The 23656-nt window shown below is 42.5% G+C and overlaps 1 protein-coding gene and 1 long non-coding RNA gene across 2 annotated transcripts in view; one reads left to right on the forward strand and one right to left on the reverse strand.

The window, feature by feature from the left end:
* Positions 1-11883, reverse strand: part of ZNF800 (zinc finger protein 800) — a 146981-nt gene extending 135098 nt beyond the window's left edge. Inside the window, exon 1 of the mRNA XM_077857211.1 lies at positions 11865-11883. The gene's annotated coding sequence lies outside the window, so the exon portion shown is untranslated. The remainder of the gene's footprint in view (positions 1-11864) is intronic.
* LOC144288371 (uncharacterized) lies at positions 7359-10702 on the forward strand. The gene is made up of 3 exons (XR_013356313.1): positions 7359-7461; positions 9143-9354; positions 10313-10702. It is a non-coding gene; the product is annotated as an uncharacterized LOC144288371 (long non-coding RNA).
* Positions 11884-23656: the final 11773 nt, after the last annotated feature.

Genomic DNA, 23656 nt, shown 5'->3' on the forward strand with positions numbered 1-23656 from the left:
GCTCCTATCTTCACAGGATGGCTGCTGGGAAGTTAGGGGCAAATCTTGGAGAAGAAAGACTTAGTCTCCACACAGACACCATTATCACCACTGCAATCCACCCACGTCATATGCTCCACTCATCAGAGAGTCCATACATCAATGTCTGACATGCCGTCAGCAGATGACTTGAGTCATCTGAAGCATGTGGAAACTCTGTGTCCAACATTATGAGAATGTGGACACACAGGCCAGCCCGGGACCAAAATCCCTTCACACCATGCAATTTAGACCCCTCCAAGAGACATAACCTAGCTTGCAAGTAAATCTGTTAAGGCTTTCAGGTGTGCCTTACCATGCATTTGAAGAATTATTTTTCATTTATGAGCTGTACATTATCACTTTGTGTGCAGCCATCATATATAAGATGCACAAAAATAATTGATTACTTATGAGTGACAGAGTAATTGGCACTACCCTGGTTATTCAGCTATTTTTATGCATTATAATTACCAGCTTCAGTACACTAGACAGAATTTAATGTTCTTGAAAATTAATATTATTGAAGGACTTGATACAAAAGCATGTAATATTCTTAAATTAAAAACTTGTCACACACTGATCGAGTCTCACATTGTTGGCTATTTATCAACATTTTGTTTTAATCACTTCAAACCTTTTTATCAAGGTACAGAGCCTGGAGCTTATGTCAATCCAGTACAACTGAATTCTAGTAGCTCATAATCTAAGCTAAAGTTTGCCATAATAATATTACATATTTAATGTTTTAAAGACCGAGATTCTTTTGTCTACTGACCTGCATTGTAGCTATGAGTTCCTTGAAAGAAAAAAAAAGAGTCATTTATACATGATCCTAATAGGTGCCTGGTGTGCTAAGGCTGCATGAGATATATTTAAAAAACAGAATAATAGGCAGCCAGGGTGGCTCAGTGCTTTAGCGCCGCCTTCAGCCCAGGGCCTGATCCTGGAGACCCGGGATCGAGTCCCACGTCGGGCTTCCTGCATGGAGCCTGCTTCTCCCTCTGCCTGTGTCTCTGCCTCTCTCTCTCTCTCTCTCTCTCTCTCAAATAAATAAATAAATAAATCTTTAAAAAAAAAAAACAGAACAATATACAACAACAACGCCTGTGAACTCACTAGAAGAAATTCCATTTTCTGCACTAGGTCTAGCTGTGAAACAGGAGAGACCCTGACCAGATAAAAGACATGGTTGTGAAGTTGGATGGGCTCCTAACTGCATGTCCTCCTGCCCAGGTGAGAGTACCAAGACAGGTATCTGTCATTACGCTTTTGATTGAATAAAGAGAAACTTTCCCTTTAAATGACTTAATGCCAGTCTCCCAAAATGCTTATTACTTCCAGAAACCTGCTTTTCTCTTCAGTGCTGTGATAAATTTCTGTTTACTGCAGTCTCTTTCTTTCCTCTTTTATTCTATTTGCCTTTGTATTTTTAACAGCACAAAAATTTTTGCCACATTGCCCACATCCCGTCTGAGCTGCCAGGCCACACTAGCCATCTGCGTGCGGCTTTCCTGACTATTCTCTCTCCTGAATTCATTTTGCCTGATCCTTCCTTCCCAATCCTATCTATCTTTTTTCTCTTCTCAGCAGTTAGCTAACATATGGAACTATATAGGGTGCTTAAACACTTAATTCCTAAGTGTTTACATAGTACTTTTAGTTGCTTGTTCCTAATGCAAGAACCAGATTCGTAGGCTTTTTTAAATCTTATTACTTTCTTTATAATAATAATTAAAGTTATGTTTTACTCCTGTGGCTCACGAATTGCTTTTTTATTTCTGTTAGCAGAAGTCCCTTAATAGAAAATGATTTCCCATCCCCAGTATAGTGGCTTAATAGATATATATCAAAAAATCATAGAACATTTTACTATTATTAGTTTTAAGAAAATTAAAGTTAGAAAAGGCAGGGCTAGAATCAATTTTAAATTTAAAGCCAAAATTCTGGGCAGCCCGGGTGGCTCAGCGGTTTAGCACTGCCTTCAGCCCAGGGTCTCATCCTGGGGTCCCGGGATCGAGTCCCACGTCAGGCCCCCTGCATGGAGCCTGCTTCTCCCTCTGCTTGTGTCTCTGCCTCTCACTGTGTGTCTCTCATGAATAAATAAATAGAATCTTTAAAAAATAAAATAAAGCCAAAATTCTAATATTTCTTCACAATCACATTAATAGATTAACATAATTTTAAGTAATGGGCTATACTGTTCTAATATACACCAATTTAATAATCAAAGTAGTATCTGCCAACCACTAACTCCCATAAACTTGTATTAAAAATGTTTATTACCCCCTACTGTGTATTTAAAAAATCAAAATGGATTATAAACCTAAGATTTAGTTCTTACTATAATTAATAAGAATTAAAACTATGTATTTCACTTAGAATTAAAACTATGTATTTCACTTAGAAGGAAATAAGAGGATTAAATCTTTGTGACCCTGGATTGGGAAATGTTTTCTTATGTATGACAAAAAAGTGTAAGTGACATAAGAAACAGGTAAATTGGACTTCATCAATATTAAAAACTTTGTGCTTTGGAGAACACCATCAAGAAAGCAAAAAGAGGGACACCTGGGTGGCTCAGTGGTTGAGCGTCTGCCTTTGGCTCAGGTCCTGGTCCTGGAGTCCTGGGATCAAGTTCCATATCAGGCTCCCTAGGGGAAGTCTGCTTCTTCCTCTGCCTATGTTTCTGCCTCTCTCTCTGTGCCTCTCATGAATAAAAAAAATTTTTTAAAAAGGCAAAAAGGTAACCAACAGAATGGGAGAAATATTTGCAAATTATATATCTGATAAGGGTCTACAATCCAGGGTATACAAAGAACTCTTAACACTCAACCCAATTAAAAATGGGCAAAGGATATGAATAGCTATTTGCCCAAAGATGATATACAATAGTCAATAAGCACATGAAAAAATGTTTAATATCATTAATAATTAAGGAAATACAAACCAAAACCATCATGAGATATCACTTCACACCCACTTCACAACCCACTAGGTTGACTATAATGGAAAAGATAGACAATACCAAGTATGGGCAAGATGTGGAAAAACTGGAGCTCTCAAACAGTGATGGTTGGAATGTAAACTAGGGCAGCCACTTTGGAAAACAGTTTGGCAGCTTCCCAAAAATTTAAACATAGAGGGACACCTGGGTGGCTCAGTGGTTGAGCACCTGTCTTCCACTCAGAGAGTGATTCTGGGGTCCTCTTTGCATGGAGCCTGCTTCTCCCTCTGCCTGTGTCTCTGCCTCTCTCTGTGTCTCTCATGAACGGATAAATAAAATCTTTAAAAAAAAAAATTTAAACACAGAGTTACCATATGACCCAGCAATTCCACTCTTAAGCACATGGCCCCTAAATATGAGAACATACATCCAACAGGGCACCTGGGTAGCTCAGTTGGGTGAGCAAGGGACTCTTGATTTCAGCTCAGGTCATGATCTCAGAGTCATGAGATCAAGCCTTGTGTGGGGCTTCACATTCACAGGAGAGTCTGCTTGAGATTCCCTCTCCTTCTCCCCCCCCCCCATTCACACAAATGCTCAATCGGTCTCAAGTAAATAAATATTTCTTAAAATAAAACATACATCCACACAAAAACTTATACATGATTGTTCATAGCAGCATTATTCACAATAACTAAAAAGTAGAATAACATAGGGATGCGTGGGTGGCTCAGTGGTTCAGTGTCTGCCTTCAGCTCAGAGCATGATCCGGGGGTCCTAGGATCAAGTCCCACATCGGCGGGCTCCCTGCAGGGAGACTGCTTCTCCCTCTGCCTATGTCTCTGTCTCTCTGTGTCTCTCATGAATAAATAAATAAAATACTTAAAAAAAAGTAGAATGACATAAATATCCACTGATTGATAAATGAATACACAAAATGTAGTATATTCATGCAATGGAATATTTTTCATCCATTAAAAGGCAATGGATTCATACTACTACATGGATGAACTTTGAAAGCATTATGCTAAGTGAAAGAAGCCAGACAAAAAAGGCCACATATTGAATTATTCCATTTATTTATGTGAATAGACAAATCCATAGAGACAAAAGCAGATCAGTGGTTGCCAGTGGTTGGTGATGGTCCCACAACTCTGTGAACATACTAAAAAAACCACTGAATTGTATGTTTTAAAAGGATGAATATTATGATATATAAATTATATCTCAACCAGCTGTTATTCCTAAGTGCTTACTGACAGAATGTGCTTTGTGTGGTCATCAGTGAAGGACAGGACGTGGGGATGGGGAAGTGTCTAAGACCTAGAAGGGATAGAATTCCATTCAAGGACACCAGTGTCTTCAACTGGCCTTCCTCCTTTTTTTCTTTAGTCAATTCAGAAAATCAGTTATTTGTTGATGTCACTTTAGGTGAATTAACTTCTCCTGACCTCCGTTTTTCTAAGGCATTCAGCCCCCGGAGTTAGCACCTGGACATTCATTCCCAGCACACACTAACTAGAGTCAGGGCAGCTACTGTTTTACTCCCAGCTCTACCAGATGGGAGACTTGGCTCATGGTATTTAACCTTACCAGGCCTCATTCGTCCTCACTGTAAAAAAGGGGGTTATTTACACTCACCTCACAGACTATTGAGAATGAAACAATATACATTTATTGGGATCCTTGACAGGACTAAGCACTCTGCAAATGCAGCTGTTTTTGGCTCAAAGGCTCCTTCCAGTTCTCAAAGTCTCTTAGATATCCAATGGAATTACAACTTATGTAGTATATGTAGTAAAAACAGTGACTCCACTTCAAACAGTTGAGAAGGTTGTCATAATTCAGTGAAGTATGAGCCAAAAAAGATGGAATGTATAGCAAGAGTTGTTTAGTCAACAGAAGAATATAAAACTTGTCATTTTTAGCATGCATAATTATAAACTGTAATTCTAAGGAACTAATCAAATGAAAACTAAAGAGGAAAAATAGTAACAAACATACAATATGACTTAAGTCAACTTGACATAGAGCATTAAATAGTAAGAAACAGCTCAAGTCCTCTTGTCATTCTGTACAAGCACTGACATTACAATGTTGTATACTTGATGCTTTTTTCCATCTTATGCCAGTTGCCTGATTACTCAGAGAAAGTAGTTTCCATAATCTGGCTAGATCCAGGGCCATGACTTTCTTATACTGCAGATTGTTCTGGAGGGTTACACAACTGATAGATGTGCAAGTATAAGTCTATGTTAAGCTGTGGTGACACTGTTCTCTCTGCCCCTTACATTCTGAGTCAGAGAGAAGACACTTTGACAATGGCATGGGGTTTCTTCCTCCTCATTTGGATGCCTGCATGCTTGGAATGCTATTTCTTAGACTGTCAAGCAAACATTGTCATCATTTGCAAAATGACAAAATTATAGGGATGTCTCCTCTGACTGCTTTGATGGACTGACTTCCAGCTCTCCAGGTACTTTCCCTTTCCCTCAAGCAGCAATTTATCTAAAAGTTAATTACCAAACATTATCTCTCCTACTGAGCTAGCCCAGCAGTCTGAGTTGAGAGTGAGGAAAGAGGGGAATCATAGAAGTGACCCTCTGAGTTTTCTCAAAAAATCGAGAAAGTAATACTAAAAGAGAGCCTTAGTACTGACAACAACAAACTCCTACAAGAAAAATCCCTTACACTTAGCTGCAACATGGTCTCATTTCATTTTTAAAGGAACACGTGCTACATTAAGAAACAGCAGCCTGTGATTAAATCTAGAGCCATTCAAATCCCTCCAACTCTGTGAACATATAGAATAAAGAACATACTGGTGTTTACAGGTCAGCCCCTCAGCCAACATGGGAGAAGAGGGGAGCAGACACACACTTCAGATAATCATTTAAAACTTACTAGGGTTTCTACAGCAAGCTCGTCCTTCTTCAATGGTGTCCATGGGGAAAATGGCAATCCATGAACACAAACAAATGACACATTATCCTGAATCATAATTTTAAATAAATGAAAATGATACCATCCAACAAATTATTCCATAGTACCGGTAACTGTTAAATTATGCAGGTCTCATCAAGACAGCTGACATGTACAATGACATTTAGAATAACATTATTCCATTTTAGTCTTGTGTTGCCATTTGTGAGACTCCACAATTAATGCAACCTACCATGGGTTACCATCTTGACAAACTGGAATATTGCACGTATGTGATATAGGCACTTAATAGAGAAATTGATTCAGAAAAGGGAACCAAAATAAATTCTACAAAATCTGAGGCATATTAAAATAGAAATATTTGGCATTCAAACAGATGACCTATATAAAACCTATGCATTTGCATACTTTTTTTGAAAGGAAATGAACTCCAGAGCCAGATGAACTGAATTTATACCTTGATTCTGCTAAGCTGCGTGACCTTGGGCAGTTTAACTTTTCTGTGCCTCAGTTTTCTTATCAGTAAAATGGGACTAGAAATAGCACCTATCTCATAGGCTTGAAAGGTGAATTAAACGAGTTAACGAGAGTAAAATACTCCGAACAGTGTCTGGTACATGGGAAGTACTGCATAGGAGTCAATTGTTATTACATCTACGGTACTAGAGGTGGGGGCTCCAGTAGGGTACCATTTTAGCATGAAAGACTCAAGTGAGCCCCTTGGCGTGGCACTTCTGGATCCTTGGGCCCCAAAAGTCCAACCTGATTTCCTGAACCAACAGATAAGCCCTTCCATTAGCAATGTAAGGGGGTATTCATGAGTTCTCTTTTGTCCAGGTACCTTCAACTCTTAGAAAGAACATGGCCTGGATCAGCAAACATTAATTAAAAGATGCCACAGCAAGAATATTCATGCATTACCACATTGTGGAAAATTGTGATACAGTAGAGTCTACCCATAACAATAATATTTATAAAGCAGTTTTGACAAGTCAGAAGGCACTTCATGGGGATGCCTGGGTGGCTCAGTGGTCGAGTATCTGCCTTCAGCTCAGGGCATGATCCCACAGTCCTGGGATTGAGTCCCACATCGGGCTCCCTGCGGAGAGCCTGCATCCCCCTCTGCTTGTGTCTTTGCCTCTCACTGTGTCTCTCATGAATAAATAAATGAAATATTTTTTTAAAAAAAGAAAGCACTTCATGATCCAATCATTATTATGAGCATTTGTTATCTCTATACTATAAGAGGCACAGACATAGAAGAATATCAAGTTGAACTTACATCAACTATATCCTAGAAGTACTCCTTTTTTAAAACTAAATATCCTTGATGTAAGTAAGTATTCTTACTTACAACTTGGCTTTGGGTTTTGTTATTGTTGTTGTTTAGGTTTTTTTTTTTTTTTTTTTTAATTTTCCAGTTCACTGTGTCCTCTTTTTCTGTTTTTCACCCAGCCCCTCAGAAGGCTTTTCCCAGCTCACCACACAGGCTGACTACCCTCTGAATGTAGAACCCCAAAATCAAATATCCAGACCCAGTAAGCACTGGAATCGTAAGTAGTTCCCAATGTTTTCACCTCCTTTTATTTTCTTTCCCCACAAAGTTTTAAAAGATTTTATTTACTGAAATGCAATCACTGGCTCTCCATTTAATTGTTGAAGGATATCTAAGTTGTTTCTAGTTTTTAGCAATTGCAAATAAAGCTTTAATTAACATTTGTGTATAGTTTGTTGTGTAAACATAAGTTTTCATTTGTCTGGGATAAATGTTCAAGGGTGCAATTGCTTGGATATATGGTAGTTGTATGTTTCATTCTATAAGAAATTTCCAAACTGTCTTCCAGGGTACTGTGCCATTTTACATGACATAAGGGTGATTCATTTTATGGGTGCCAGGGTGGCTCCATCAGTTAAGCATCTGCCTTTGGCTCAGGTCATCATCTCAGGGTCCTGGGATCAAGCCCCACATCAGGCTCCTGTTCAGCACAGAGTCTGCTACTCCCTCTCCCCCGGCCCCTCTCCCTCAACCCCACTCATGTTCTCTCTGCCGCAAATAAATAAAATCTTTAAAAGAAAAAAAAGAGTGATCCATCTTATCCATATCCTCACCAGCATTCAGTGGTGTCATTATTTTTCATTATAGCCATTCTCATAGGCATATAGTAATATCTAATTGTGGTTAAATTTGCATATCTCTAATGAATAGTGATGTTGAACATCTTTTCATGTGCTTATTTGCCATCTGTATATCCTCTTCAATGAAATGTCTGCCCATGCATTTTGCCCATTTTCTAATTGTACTGTTTGTTTTTCTTATTGAGTCTTAAAAATTCTTTATATATTCTAGATGCTAGTCTTTTATCAAACATGCGGTTTGCAAATATTTTCTCCCAGTCTGTAGCTTATCTCATCATCTTCCATAGTCTTTCACAAAGCAAAAGGTTTTCATTTAGTGAGGTCCAATTTATCAATTTTTCCTTCTATGAATCATGCTTTTTGTGTCAAGCTTGAGAACCCCACAGTAGCAGTCATTAAGGTGACCACCAACTCATCCAGGTTTGTCCAGGACTTTCCTGGCTTTAGCACCCAAAGTCCACATCCTGAGAAACCCCTCAGTCTTAGACAAACCGGGTCAGTTGCTCACCCAAACTGGAACCAATGGAGTCTTGCCCCTCTTTTGCACTAAAGCAGTGTTAGCTGAGCAGTGGAGGGGCTCATGTCAGAGAGATGTCCTAGGACTTAGAATCAGGATGTGATATCACTGACACATGAGTAGCTGAAGGGAACACAGGTAACTCTGCCCTGTCCTCTCTCCTACAGTGGGCTCATGTTCTGGAAAGGCAGGCTGGCAGAGACACTTTGGGCCAAGGATGCTCAGTCCCGGCTGCACTAGATTCCCCTGAAAAGCACTTCAAAACTAATGACTGAGCCCCATCCCAGATCAGTTAAATGTGCCTCTCTCCAAGTGGGAGTGGGGCTCAGGCATCTATTAAAAACTCCCGAAGTGATTCCAAAGTGCAGCTAGTGTGAGACTGTCCCTCTGCTGCAGCCTCCAGGAGTACAAACTGCTTGTGGACACGGATGAGAGCTATTTGCCACCACTGCACCCACAGCACCCCCACAGTGCCTGCATATAGTAGGCATCCAAAAACATTTAATAAGTTTGTTAAATGAGCGAATAATATAGAAATGATAAAAGACTAGTACCAAATATCATTTACTTTGTCTCTCCAGCTTGGAACTGGAAGATAAAATGAAGTGCAAGATCAATGGAAGGATAAGCCTCCCCAAAACTAGACTGTCCCCGTCTTTCCCAATCTCCCGAAAAGTTACTGGAGTTGAAAAGCCAAGAAGCCCCAGATTGCCTCGATGAACATTTTCATCCCCACCACTTTACAGATGGATAATTTGGCTGTGGGACAGTGAGAGCTGTACCTCATCTCTATGTGAGTTAAAAATTCAGACCCCTCTTACCCCCCACCCCCCGCATCAGCAGCACCAGGGAGCTCATTAGAAATGCAGATTTTCAGGCCCCATCCCAGAGAAACAGAATCACAACGTGCATTTAAAGAAGACCCCAGGTCCTCTGCAGCTCCTTAAAGTGCAAGAAGCCTTGTCTAACCCAAAAGACTGAGAAGTCCCAGTGGGGAAGAATCAGCTAGCTGTGCTCAGCCCCTGGGAGAGTGTGTGAAAGGAAGAGACCGCCAGAGGAGGGTGGAGGAAGGGGTGGAACCCACCCTGAGGCCAAATCTCAGAGCTTTTTGACCTTCACAAAACCCCCAAAGCATCTAAGGACCTGAATCCTTAACTCACCAAGTCTAAACCTGGAGCCAGTAAACTGACACAGCAGGGGAGGACAGCCTGTAGATGCTCAAGAGGGTTTATATTTGCCTCCTGAAGGATCTGGGTGAATTTAGGGCCCTGATCAGTTATTAAGTATCATCCTGAGATAGATCAAAGAATGTGGCCCCCTCTCTGAATTACCCTGCTGAGGCAAGCTCCTCGGGAGCTTCAGTTTGCTCAGGGAAGCAGGGTGGGTGGGCCTCCTTGCTCCCTCCCCCACGTGGCCGGAGTTCTGTAATTCCCACATGACGTCCACTGTGCTGGGCAATCCCCCCCACCCCCACTCCAAGTACCAAGATCTCTTAGGAACCCTCCCCTGAAATGCTCTGTCTAGAAATTAGTTAGCCCACGGGTATCCTCACCAGCCCTTGTGGTGGGAAGCGGTTATTTTCATTTCCTTCATTCTAAAAGCAGATGGAAAGAAGTGGCTGTGGTTTTTTCCTTTGTATAGCAGGAGGACTTACACCTGCAAGGAAGTTAATTAATTAATTATGCAAATTCCAGATACCTTTATGCAACTTTCTCCAGATTCTAATATCACCTACGTGTCCTTCCCTGCAGAGACAAGAGCAGAAGTTCACGGAGAACAGCCTCCAAAGCGGGGTGAACATTAAGGGAAAGGCTAAAGCCTCAACTCACTCCATCCAAAACACCTCTCTGCCCTCAGTGTAACCTGACCACAGCTACACATGCAGAGAAGCACAGAATGGGTGCTCTCAGCTAGAAACTGTGCTGAAATAATTATGCTTTGCCCTTGATGAAATTACTTAAACTACTTTCTGCTTCACAACATCATATGCAGAAAACATTTTTCATGCCTGGGCCATGGCCTGAGGCAGTTTTTGCATTCTGCATCGGGAGGAAATTGATTAATGTGAATGTTTTAGCTGTGGTTGTTGTTTGTGTATAAACTTTTGTTAAAACAAGTACGGCAGAATAAATGACCTTTATGTAGACACCTATTAAGGCACTAAAAGGCTTGGCTACATTCATCTGAGACGCGTACACATAACGAGTGGAACAATGAGGGGATCAGCAGCTGCAAGGGGTTGAATTGAATTCTTCAACAATGGAAAAGTTTTTCAGACCCAAATACCAGCAATCAAAGAGAATTTTTGCAGATAATCCGAGAGAAAGAAAATAATAAAATAAAAAAAAAATGCTAGCCAACTTTGCACCAGTTAGCATAAGGCTGCCATCTGAAACATGTCAGCTTAAGAGCAGACCGTACCACCATTCTTTTGCCCAACTGCAGTATTCAGAACTGTTTCCCCAAATAATCCCAGATGGCATGCCACAAAATTTCAATTCATTTTAAAAGCTTTCTTTGCTGTTATTATGTGATTGAAAGTGCAAAAGCAAGTTGCCATTCTCATGGCACTATTTGCATTGGCTATTATCCCCTAAAATCCCCTTTAAACAGCTACATTGTCAGCCCATAGGCCTCATTTAGAACTACAAAAAAGCCCAGATTAATTCGATCAAAGAAAGAGCCAAGTACAAAATGCACTTTTCAAACTGTATCAGAGTGGGTTCGCTTTACAGATCGCTTCGGGGCAAGAACCGCAGGGGAAAGAAAGCCCTGAAATAAAGGTTGGTTACGAAGCGAAATAACTAGGTTTGGCTCCTTCTCTGATTTATTGGAGCACCTCAGGGCGAAATCTCCAATTAAAAATTCTTCGAGGGAAAGATATTTAAATATAAATGCTGAAACAGACCCCCACAAACCGCAGCATCCCATTCGCACCCTTGGCTCTCCGCCACCATTCTCAGGAGGCCGCCGGACGCCTTGCCGGGGACCCGGGTCGGCGTAGGCGTCCCTGAAGGCGCGAACGGCACAGGAAGCCAGAGGGCTTTGCACCTGCAAACGTCCCCATCCGACTGTTCTCGCCCCATCCCCAGAGGAAATGTTTTTAAGTTCCCGCAAGAAAAGAAATGGCTGGAAAGCAAAAGGAAACGGTGATGACAACATTTCTTTCCACTAAACAGAGCAGCTTAAGGATTCAATGAGGTCGAATTCCGGGCTTCAGCCCGCTGCCAGCACGTTTCTGCAGGCGGGCTGGCGGCGCTGGCGGGCAGTCGCAGGGCCTGGCGCTTTTCGTTTTCGTCTCACCTGGGGGTCTGGAGGTGGGGGAGAAAGCTGGGGCGAGCCGCGCTGGAGCTGGGGTCTCTTAGGGACGCTCCATTAGTTTCCTAGGCAGGGCGAGCAGCGTCCGCGTCGGCTGGAGCAGGTGCGGCGGCGCGGCGGCCGGCGGGCTCCGTCCCTCTCCGCCCGGGCTGTGCCCTTCAGCCGCGGCTTTTGCGCGCGGAGAACATTTTACTGGGGAGGGAACCGGCGGCACCGAGGTAGGGCGACGGCCGTGCGCAGCCGGGACCGCGCCGAGCCCGAGCCCGAGCCCGAGCCCGAGCCCGAGCCCGGAGAGGGCCGAAAACGCGGGCAGCTGCAGTCAGGCTCGTCCAAGCCCTTGGCGGGAGGGAGGAAGGAACCCGGAGGACTCCGGCCGCTTGTTGCGGCTCAAGCTTCTCCTCCGGGGAGGGACGAACCCAAAAGGCCCGAGTTGTCTGCCCTTCCCCAAGCCCACCCTGGAAACAAAAGGACACCGTGCTGCTGTAATCACATCTCACAGAACGGTCCGAAAGGGCACGCTTGGCCCTGAAACACCAGTCCTGAACTTCTTGGCCGCATGCTTAGCCAGAAACGCACAGGGCTGGTAAGTCCTGCAGTTGGCTCGTAGGGGCTCGCCACCCCCAGCAACCAAATCCTCATCGTCCTGAGAATTGTCTAAAGGAAACAGATATGGATGGAAAACCCCATATTGGATGCTACTGGGCCTCCCATCAGGAAAACAGAGGAAGAAGTAAATGGTGAACACTATGCGGGAAAGAGAATATAGAACCCAGTTGTTTTCCGTGAAGGAAAACATTCCATCTTCCCCCAGATCTTGCCCTGATGGTCCTAACTTTTAACTACAGCAACACAGTACAAAGAAAACCCGTTCTGGTTTTTTGAGACCTGGATAAACTAAACTTCCCGAAATTCTGCAAACCGAAACCTGGCCAGCAAAGACAACTGCATCTGTCCATTCACTATGAGACCAATGGAGTCACGGGAGAAAACACACCCAGGGTGATTTCCCTCTAGTGAGTTTCGGCAGACTGCTCACAGTTGCAGGGAAATGTTTCCTGTGACTGACTCCCTGTAGTCTCCTGGAGCCCTATCTGAAAACACAATTACTCCCTTGTTTGATGATGAGTCAAGAATATTCCAAGCAAAATAAGAAAGGACTATCAGCGCCTTCCTTGTTATCACCACTGCCAGCATTCAGACACCCAAGGTGATCCCATCAGGACTCACAAGGACATTTTTTAAGGCAAATTCTTTGAGGCATTTTATTTTATTTTATTTTGAGGTGGGGGGGACCAGCGAGTGAAGGAACAGGTGCCATGGTACATTGTAAAAATCTCTATCAAGGCTCTGTTAGGAGATTTGAATTCTGGTTCTGGCTCTGCCCCTAACAGAATGACCTTGGCTTAGTCATTTTCCCTCTCCAGATCTTCCTTTCCTCATTCATAAAATAAGGCTAAGCTAGATGATTTCCAAGGGCCATCCCAAAAATAACATCAAAGAGTGATGAGAACATTCCTCTGGAGAATCCAGACCACAGTAATACAAATGCGTTTCTCATATCCTATGTTTTCTATGTAACAGAATAGCCTCACTACCACAGGTTGGACTTGAAAGTTTTGGGGTTTTTTAAAAATATTTTATTTATTTATTTATTCATGAAAGACACAGAGAGGCAGAGACATAGGCAGAGGAGAGGCAGGGTCCCTGCAGGGAGCCTGATTCTGGACTCGATCCCAGGACCCCGGGATCACGATCTGAGCCAAAGGCAGATGCTCAACCACTGAGCCACCCAGGCACCCCTGGGCTTGACATTTTTTCTCTTAGCCTTCTAGAGGCTCTGGTCATCCCTAGGCTATGCATAAAAATTAACTGCAACCAGGTTCCTTTGAAATTAGCCACAAAGTTTCTGGCAATTTGCTGCTACAACTGATTCCTAGTCTGAATCCTCCACAGGGAAGCCTACTTGACCTATCTGTCCATGGGGCCCGAGCTGTTAGTCTTCTAAAAACAGTTTCTATGTTTTCTTCAGTCAAATGAAAAACAGGATGCTTTTTTTTAAAATTATTTGACAAATATATCTCCTAAACTTTTTATATTTATAAAGGGGAACTCTTGGCTTAGTTATAAATATTTCCATTACAAGTATCCGTAACCATGCATTCATTCAAGAATTGAATTCTTGACCATGCAATTTGCATCAAGCACTATTCTAGGTTCAATAAATACAAGAGTGAAAAAGAGTAAGTGCTCTGCTCTCATGGAACTCACATTCAAATGGGGGCCAAGAAGAGACCACAAACAATCAAAAATAAGATTAGTATAGGGTGTTGGGACAGGAACCGGGTAGGCTACCCTGCAGCAGTGTACTCTTCAGAAGACCTAGGGAGGAGAGCACTCTGGGCAGAGGGAAGAGCTAGAGACAGAAAGAAAGCCAGTGTGGCTAGAATGCAATGGTGGAGGAAGTGAATGGTGTGAGATAAAGTGAGAGAGATAGGTGCACGCCAGACAACTTACGTGATTGGATTTTATGCTAATTATAGGAGGGAACATATCAGAGAGTTTTAAGCAGGGTAGTGACATGATCTACCTTCCATTTTTAGAAAGTACTTCTGCTCTGGGAAGAATGGATTCTAGGTGGAGCAAGTATAGAAGGGAGGTTATTTCAATAATACAAGTAAAGGTAAAAGTGGCTTCAACTGAAAGTAGTGGTGAAGTAAGCATTTTCAAGACATGTCTTGGAAGACTTATTACTGGAGCAAATGGGCATGAGTCAAGGAGAGGACACCAAGGGAAAGAGAGGAACGAGTATAACTTCTAGATGGGAGAATTGAGCAAGTCTCATGGGGTGGGAGGAATTAAGAGTTCTGGTATGGCAATGTTAAGTTTGAAATGCCCTATTAAATGTGTATGTGGGAGTTGGGCCCATGATATTGGAACTGCAGGGAAAGTTCAGGGATCTGATGAGATCTGTAAATCACTGGGATAGGGTCAATGACAATCATAGTCAATAATTCTGATTAAGACCCTTCATCTCACAGATAAATGTAGCAGAAGCCCTCCAACCCAATTCACTTTGGATTTGTAGTTGGTTAATTAACATTCCTTTCACACGCTACAGGGCTCTTGGTTTCAACTGAATCCAGAATCCCTTGTTCTGGACCCAGCTGCCACAATCTACCTTTGTGCCCACACCCTACATCTTTCACATAGACCTCCAGGTTTTTCCGGAGGACCTCCCATTGGGGAGGCAGACCTGCCCACCCACATATACATGTATATATTGCCCACATATGTGCAATTGGGAAGTGTGGGGAAACTAATGCCCCCTGGGGTAGGTCTTTGACTGAGGCAAAATGGCAGCTGACAGATAAATTCTTCCTTCCACTAGATTTTATGAACTGAAAATAAAATACATCAAAGCCTGTCAGAAAATGACCTCTCAATGAAAATTGAGAAACCAGGGGCGTCCAGGTGGCTCAGTCGGTTAAGCATCTGCCTTCAGCTTGGGTCATGATCCCAGAGTCCTGGGATCCCACCCCACAACAGGCTCCCTGCCCAGTGGGGAGCCTGCTTCTCCCTCTCCCTCTGTAGCACCCTCTGCTGCTCCCCCTGCTTACCTTCAATCTCTCTCTCTCTCTGTCAAATAAAGAATAAAATAAAAAATCTTTAAAAAAATATTGAAAAAAAATATTGAGAAATCAGTCATTCTTTTTAAGATTTTATTTTTAAGGAATCTCTACACCAATGTGGGGCTCAAATTCACAACCCCAAGATCAAGAGTTGCACACTCCACTGACTGAACCAACCAGGCACCCCCAGAAATCATTCTCAGATCCAAGTGGAGGCCAGTTGATTAGTGCATGCTCATATTTATTCACTATCCTCTCTTGCTTCATTACCCTTTTCCCCTCATTGTTCTCCTGGGATTACATTCAGAAAGGAAGAGTCCAGGTGGAGATGCAGCTGCTCTGCCACCTTATCACTCAGCAGATCTGGCAGTGCTAGAAGCCGCGCTAGAGGCCCTGCTAGAGGCGGCTGTGATGGATAAGAATACTGTGTGGAGTCTCAGAAAGCTTCAGTGGTAAAGATAGCACAAAATACTAGGGTTAGAGAGCAAAGCCACATCATCTATGGCCAAGAACTAAACTAATTTCCATTTGAAAAACAGCTCCTGGGGCACCTGGGTGGCTCAGTGGTTGAGCTCAAGTCTGCCTTTGGCTCAGGGCGTGATTCCACAGTCCCAAGATTGAGTCCCGAGTCCCTGCATGGAACCTGCTTCTCCCTCTGCCTATGCCTCTGCCTCTCTCTCTCTGTGTGTGTCTCAAATAAATAAATAAATAAATAAAACCTCAAAAAAAAAAAAAAAAAAAAAAAACAGCTCCTGGTGTGCCACTGGGTCCTAGTAGAGATTGATTGACCTCGGGATACCAACTGGCTATGCAGATAAGTATGAGAATTGCCCATTCACTGGATATGATTAGATTCACCGAATCATGAGGTCAGCTTCTCACTGAATCATGAGGTTAGGCAAGTACAACAATCCACTAAATGATGGAAAATGAGGTCTGAGTAAATTACGTGCACAGGTCATCCAGACTCCCATTCACCTGTCTCAATGGCATCAATATCTCTTCCTCAACTCACTCCCATAGACGCACGGAGGATTCTTTAATACCAATTAACAGAGAGAGAAAGAACTCAAGCCTGGTTCATAGATGGGTCAATAATAATATATTGGTACAAAACCAAAATAAAGCAAAAAAAAAGGCAAAAAAGATTTTAATAAAATAAAAGACTAATAAAAATTAGTGAGGAACAGACATAAAAGAACTGTGATGAAGGGAACTTCTCCCTGTAGGCAGACTTCTGAGCATTGCACATGGTCACCCGCTTCAATCTGGGATGGCCTAAAGTACAGATACACATAGATTCCTGAGCAGTGGCAAAGAACGGCCTATTTGGTCAAGTCCTGAAAGGAACAAGATTGGACTTTGGGGAATAAGAAGGTCTGGGGAAGAGGTATGTGAATGATCTATGGAAGTTGACACTAAGTGTTTAGATCTTTGGGTCCCATGTAAATGTCCACAGGAAGTGACCCTCTCAGATAAAGCTCTCACCAACCAGATGGACAGGGTGACTTGTTTTACAGACATGAGTCGACCTTTCTTTCTTGGCCACCATAGTGATTGTACAGTTGACCCATGCTTTATCCACAGCCTCATCCAAGCTACCATGGTAGGGTTGGGCTACATGGCATGAATTACTTACTCATCATTAAGATTGATGCAGCTAGTCCCACTGCTTAATGCCCAACCTGCCCTGAGCAGAGACTGACACTGAAATATTTATTAGCATAGCACTATTCCTTAAGGAATGACACATATCACTTCCACCTTAGATGAGGAACAATACTTGTTCTTTCCAGATGTGACATCTGCTTGAGTTAAGGTTTGCCTTTTGTCTCCACAATGCTTCCAACAGCACCACCAGCCAGGGTTTACGAATGCCTGTTCTGTTAACATTTTATCACATGGAACATTGCCTCAGACCAAGGAAACCACTTGGGAGAAGAGAAAGTGTAACAAGGGACACATGCCCATGGACTCCACTAACTCACATGTACCTCATCACCCTGAAACATTCAGGCTAATAGAAAGTGTAATGGCGAGTGGAGGTGGGGGAGCAGAGGACATTGGTGGGGGTGGGAAGCAGGCTGCTGAGAACCCATCGGGATAGCAGGGAAAAGAGGAGAGACTGAACACACCATGAACAGAAACTCCAAGCCCCCATACATGTGCTTCACTATCCCTCAGACTTCTCTTACAAAACACACATTCAGAGATAAAATTATTAAGAATGTCAAGACAGCAACTACGGAACGTTAAACCCAGGAGTCAGCCCCTCCTGAGCTCAGGGTCCTGTATGGGTTGCCTGCCCAGGAAGCCAGCCCTAGTGCCTATGGGTGCCTACACGGGGTGTAAACAAATCAGCACTGCACAGAGCAAACTTTTAACCAATGGAAGAGGGGAGGCAGCAAGTAAACTCTTTTCCCTCTTTATCCTAGATATACTGCCCTGAAAAGCAGCCACTTATATAGCTTCTCAGAAAGTAGTCGTATAAGATCAAGAAATCCCTCATTGCTTGCAAGTGCAGGCCAGCTCGTACTGGCAGTTTTCATACAAGCGCCCCTCATTCCTTGCCTCACTCCCCTTTCCTTCATCCTGCCTGGGTTGTATTCCTGATTACAGCAATAGCACAGGAGCCATTTCCACCGGCTCTGCATTCTGCATTCCGGGTAACCCAGTGTAAGACAAGCAGCTAACTGAAAAAGGAAGGAAGCAGAGAATGTACTTCAAATATTTTATTTTAATTTAAAAGTTTAGTTTTAATTTAAAATGTTATTTTGATTTAAAATGTTTAAGCATGCATTTGTTTGCTACTTCTCCAGAGGCTTTTGGGTTTTTTTCAAGCCCGGATCCACAGATTGAAGTTCTATTTTATCTTTATTGACTAAATCACAACCAAAGCACATCATTTACATCTTATAGCCTTGATTTATTTAAAGTAAAACAGTAATTTAAAGACTCTGTTCAAGCAACTTGAATGCATAATTCCTCTAAATTTTTATAGATTTTTTTTTCTGGCCTTTAACAGTTGCCCCACCAAACTGAACATTATTTTAGTGAGGACCAGTGCTGGTTTTGGCAGCACATAAACTATTCTAGTGAGTACCTATATTAAGTCCTTGCAAAGACATTCAGTTTAATTTCATAGTAAGAGTCCTTTTTTCAACTACTCTTTTGTGGGTTGATGTTATATTTTATTAAATTACAATCACAAGTACATTAAGTATAAACAAATTTACACTCTTACAATTGTAAAGACAATCAGAAATACAGTATATATACACAGGTTTCAGGATATAGATAAATATAACATTCAGCTCAGCCTACAGTGACAGAAGGCTGCGGTGTCCTCAGATCAGCCTCAAAGAGTATCCCCAGACAGCAGCAGCAATGTCTTCTGGGAGCCCCTTAGAAATGCAAAATTCCTAGGCTCCATCCCAAACTTATAATCACAATCTTAAATTCTCCAGGTGATTCTTACCACAGGCAAGTTTGAGAACGACCATTCTAGAATATATAGTTTAGTAGGCAGGAACATTTATATGATGGGCAACTAGCACACATCACTGAGGAAGTGGACAGGACCCCCCCCCCTCCCTTTTTTTAAGATTTTATTTATTTGAGAGGAAGAGAGAGCAAGAAGCAGCAGGGAAATGAAGAAGCAGGCTTCCACACCAAGCAGGGAGCCCAATATGGGGCTTGATCCCAAGACCCTGGGATCATGACCTGAGTGGAAGGCAGACACTTAACCAACTGAGCCACCCAAGTGCCCCTAGTCAGGACCCTTAATTTCACAAGGTCATTAATTGGAGGTCAGTTAAAAGAGCTTCTACTGTGTTTTAGTTAGAATTAGCTTTGACTTCATAGAAACAAAACCCAAAACGACAGCAGTTTAGTTATATATATATATATAGTTATATATATGTATATAGTTATATATATATAGTTATATATATATATAGTTAATATAGTTATAGTTATATAACTACTGATATATAGTTAACACTACTGAAATGTATACTTAAAAATGGTTAGGGGGATCCCTGGGTGGCGCAGCGGTTTAGCGCCTGCCTTCGGCCCAGGGCGCGATCCTGGAGACCTGGGATCGAATCCCACATCGGGCTCTCGGTGCATGGAGCCTGCTTCTCCCTCTGCCTGTGTCTCTGCCTCTCTCCCTCTCTGTGACTATCGTAAATAAATAAAAATTTAAAAAAAATGGTTAGGATGGGAAATTTATTTTTCTTTTTTTACCACAGTTTTAAAATGAATATATTAGTTAAAAATTTTAAAACAGTGGCTTAAGTAAATACGAAATTTATCTTTCTTTCATCTAGAAGAAATCTAGAAGTAGACAATGCATGACTTTTTTGACACTCCACTGAGTGACCAAGGACCCAAGGTGTGTTCAAGCCCACTCTCCACCATCTCTAGTGCAGGTCCCTCCTCCTCATTGTCTGAGAGGGCTGCTAGAGCTTCAGCCACTGCATAGCCATCCCAGGCAGCAGAATGGAGCAAAGAAAAGGACAGGGTACTTCCTCCCCCAACGCCATTTTGTGGGGAGTGTCTCCTTGTATAATAGTCACGTGGGCTTGCCTAACTGCAGGGACCTTAGCAAATGTCTTTGAGCTTGAGGCACAATGTACCCACTTAGATATTGAGATATTCTTTCTAAGAGGGAAGAGGAGAATAAATACAGGGAGACAATTAGCAGTCTCTATAACATATTGTGACTATAAAATCATGTGGGCCATTACTCCAACCTCAAATGAAGGAATCTCTCATAGAAACATTTCTAGACATTGGTGTAGTAAAAATATATGTAAATCCAGCTCTCTTTTGAGGAATAAGGATTCTCATTTTTCATGAGATTTTAAAAGGGAAAAGGGGGAGGAAAAATACTTTCACCAAGGCCTATTACATGCCAACCAAGGTGTCTTTGTATCTGTCCTCTCATTGATTATCCACCAGCAGGTGTGGCAGGAGGTCTGACCTTCTGTAGTAGGGTGGGCTAGATTTGATCCTGTTAAAGAGAAAACTCACTAGCCACTTTTTGATAGGGAGACAGGGAAATGGAGGGATCATGAAAGAGTTCCTGTAGGTCAAAGCAAGGGACATGACCACGCCCAAATTCTAGCAGGTGACCAAGTGCCTGGGAAAGCTGGAAACAGTCACTAAGCTTGAGGTTAGAAAGAGGCTCCTTGACACCAGATGCAGTGTCTCACTGCCTTTGTAATTAGCGTCTGGCCCACAGTCCCTCACACCAAGGAACCCAGTACATATTAAGTTGAATTGTTCACTGATTGTAGTTTAAAAATCCCCTCCAAATCTCTCACGCGAACTTTAATCATCTTTCTGAAACCACTCTTCTCCCAAAAGAATTGGCTTCTGCAGCATTTCTTCCTCGAATTCACCTAGGTAATGAAAATGTAAGAAATTGCTGAGAATCTGGTTCTGCCCCACTCCGTCCACACTGCCTGCTGCCCAGGGGAGAACTCCCCCAAACAGCGTGGGGACCAGTCCTCTAGTGGAGGAAACACTTACTTTGGTTTTCAGGCTGCGATACAATTTCATGTGTCAAAATCCTGCCTGCCCTTTTACAAGGCAGTAATAACAGATGTTGCCATGGGAATTACATTTTTCCGATGATTAGATTATATGGCGAACTAATCGCTTTTGCTTTTATGAAGAATAAAGTGCACTACCACACAGCTGGAGTTGTTATTAGCAATTGTCAACTAAATAATGTAAGCGGTGCTGTTTGTGCAAGTCCCTAATTACTGCTGGGATTTGTACAGTAAGATAGAATTAATGATCTTTTCTGTCATATCTCTTCTTTAATGTGATGACTTTTGTGAGCTTCCTCCTTCTAATTGCATAAAACAAGGAAAGCACTCTGCTAAGAAAAAATGGGCAACTAAATAATGATGAGTCAAAATCCACCTAATTAAGCCATGAGTGCCAGAGCTGAGCCCAGAGCTGCTTAGGGGCACACTTCTAATCATTACTGGATGTCTCAAAAACAAACTGTGCATGAATATACCAAGGGAAACGGCCAACATTATCCACCCAAGCATCTTCATCCACACATTCCAGCATGTTAGCATCCTTAGTGATGGAATAGGATGACTTCACACCATGTTTAAAAATAAACTTAAAAAAAATAAAAAATAAATAAAAATAAAAATAAACTTTATTATGTGGATTCTCATCCCATCTCCCCAGCGTACTTCTGGACCCACAGACACTTTAAGTTTTTTTTGTGTGTTTTTTTTTTTTTAATGGCCATTGGACCATTGCAGACTTTTGATCTTTCCCGTGATTTCATGGAGGTGTTTCCTGGCCTAGACTCTGACCCGAGGTAGCTAAAGTGAGCCACGAGGGAGTACAGACAAAGCTCGGGACCATGACTCACACAGGAGGTTCGAGGCTCATCACCCTGCTGAGGTATGCCAAGAGCAAGGGCAAAAGGACATCATTATAGAGAAGAAGGGCAGAGCTTCATGAATAAAGGAGATTAAAGACAGCGGAAGAGTGCTTTTCTCTCCACTTAGGAGACTCTGAAGGGCTCAGCCTGGTCTGAGGGCAACACCAGGTGACCAAGAAGAGTAGCCTCTAAGTCAGGGCTAAGATCTGGAAAGCCACTAAGGTGGCTGGAACGAGCTATTAAACACATTATACTTTAGCCTATGATTTCCTTAAATGTGTATTTTTGTGCCCTTAAACCACCTTCTATCATAATAAAAGTTAGCATGGACCAGTTGACAATCTACTGATTGCATCATTCCTACACTCAACACATGTAGGAATTTTACTTTGCATGAGTTTTACTTCCTTCAAACTTGTTCAATATTTATCTTTTAAATCTTCATGAAAACTCTTTATGACTTCTTTATTTCAATAGAGGGCGGGTCTGTGGCTCTAGCTGAGGGAAGACACACATCAATCCAGTGCTTAGAAACACCCTGATTCACAAGTGGCTGGTACCCCCCATGGGGAAACCTTGCATTGACCTATGAAGCTGGAGCTCAAGGAAGAGTCCTGAACTGGAGCACAGGTTTAGGGGCCATGTGGTGGGGGCAATCAGTTAGGAAATTGGATGGTCCCCCAAGAGAGTTGTAGAGTGATGACAGAAGATCAAATACAGAACTCAAATGAACTACAACATTTTCAAGCAAGTGGGGGAGGCAATTAAGTCACAGAGATACGAAGAGAGGAAGTCAGAGGAGAAAGAAGATAGAGGTGTTGCTTTCTAGGAGAGAAGTTTGGGAAAGGGATGGTTCATAGTGTCCGAGACTGTGGCCACACTATGACCATCATGTGGTCAGAGGTTACAATGATCAAGCAGATCTAGGATCTGAAAAGAGAGGCATGAATGATCTGAAAAATTTCTGCATGAAGGTGTGGGATGGGTAACCCCTAGAGAAGAAAATGTGGGCATATCCCATGGAACCACTGGGCAAAGTTTTTAGGAGGAATTTACACCTTTTGGTTCTTTCAGATAATGGGACAAAGATTTCACAAGGAAATCCCATGCAGGCAAGCCTTCACTGTGGGGAGTAGAAGGTGGGGGTAACCTATATTATCATCTATACTAATTACTCATAAATTTTTGGATCATGTTGGGGCTCACAATTATAAGGCTCCAGCTTCAGGCTTCTGGCCTGCCAGGGACCAGGAATCACCCCAGCTTGAGGCCCGCCAAGCGTAGCTGGTGCTATACACCCTCCCAGCACCATCCCCATCAGATGTCTGGATTTCCTTAGGCCGCCAGAACAGAGAACCACAAGCTAGGTCGCCTAAAACAGAAAGGTATTCTCTTTCAATTTTGGAAGCCACAAGTCCCAAATCAAGTGTCGGCAGGGCCATCATCCCTCTTCCTGCCTTCTGATGGCTCCTAGCAATCCTTAGTGTTCCCTGGCTTATGGGTACATCACTCCATATTCTGTCTCCAACTGTACATGGCCTTCTCCCATCTGTGTGTCTCCTCTTGTTGTAAGGACAAAAGTCATTGGATTAGGGTCCACTTGAATCCTGTATGACCTCATCTTAAGTAATTATACCTGCAAAAACCCTATTTCCAGTTACAGTCACCTACTAAGGCTCCAAATAGATGTGAATTCAAGAGATACTATTCAGCCCATTACACTAAAT

Source organism: Canis aureus, chromosome 18 (assembly GCF_053574225.1).
Source record: "Canis aureus isolate CA01 chromosome 18, VMU_Caureus_v.1.0, whole genome shotgun sequence".
Classification (NCBI taxonomy): Eukaryota; Metazoa; Chordata; class Mammalia; order Carnivora; family Canidae; genus Canis; species Canis aureus.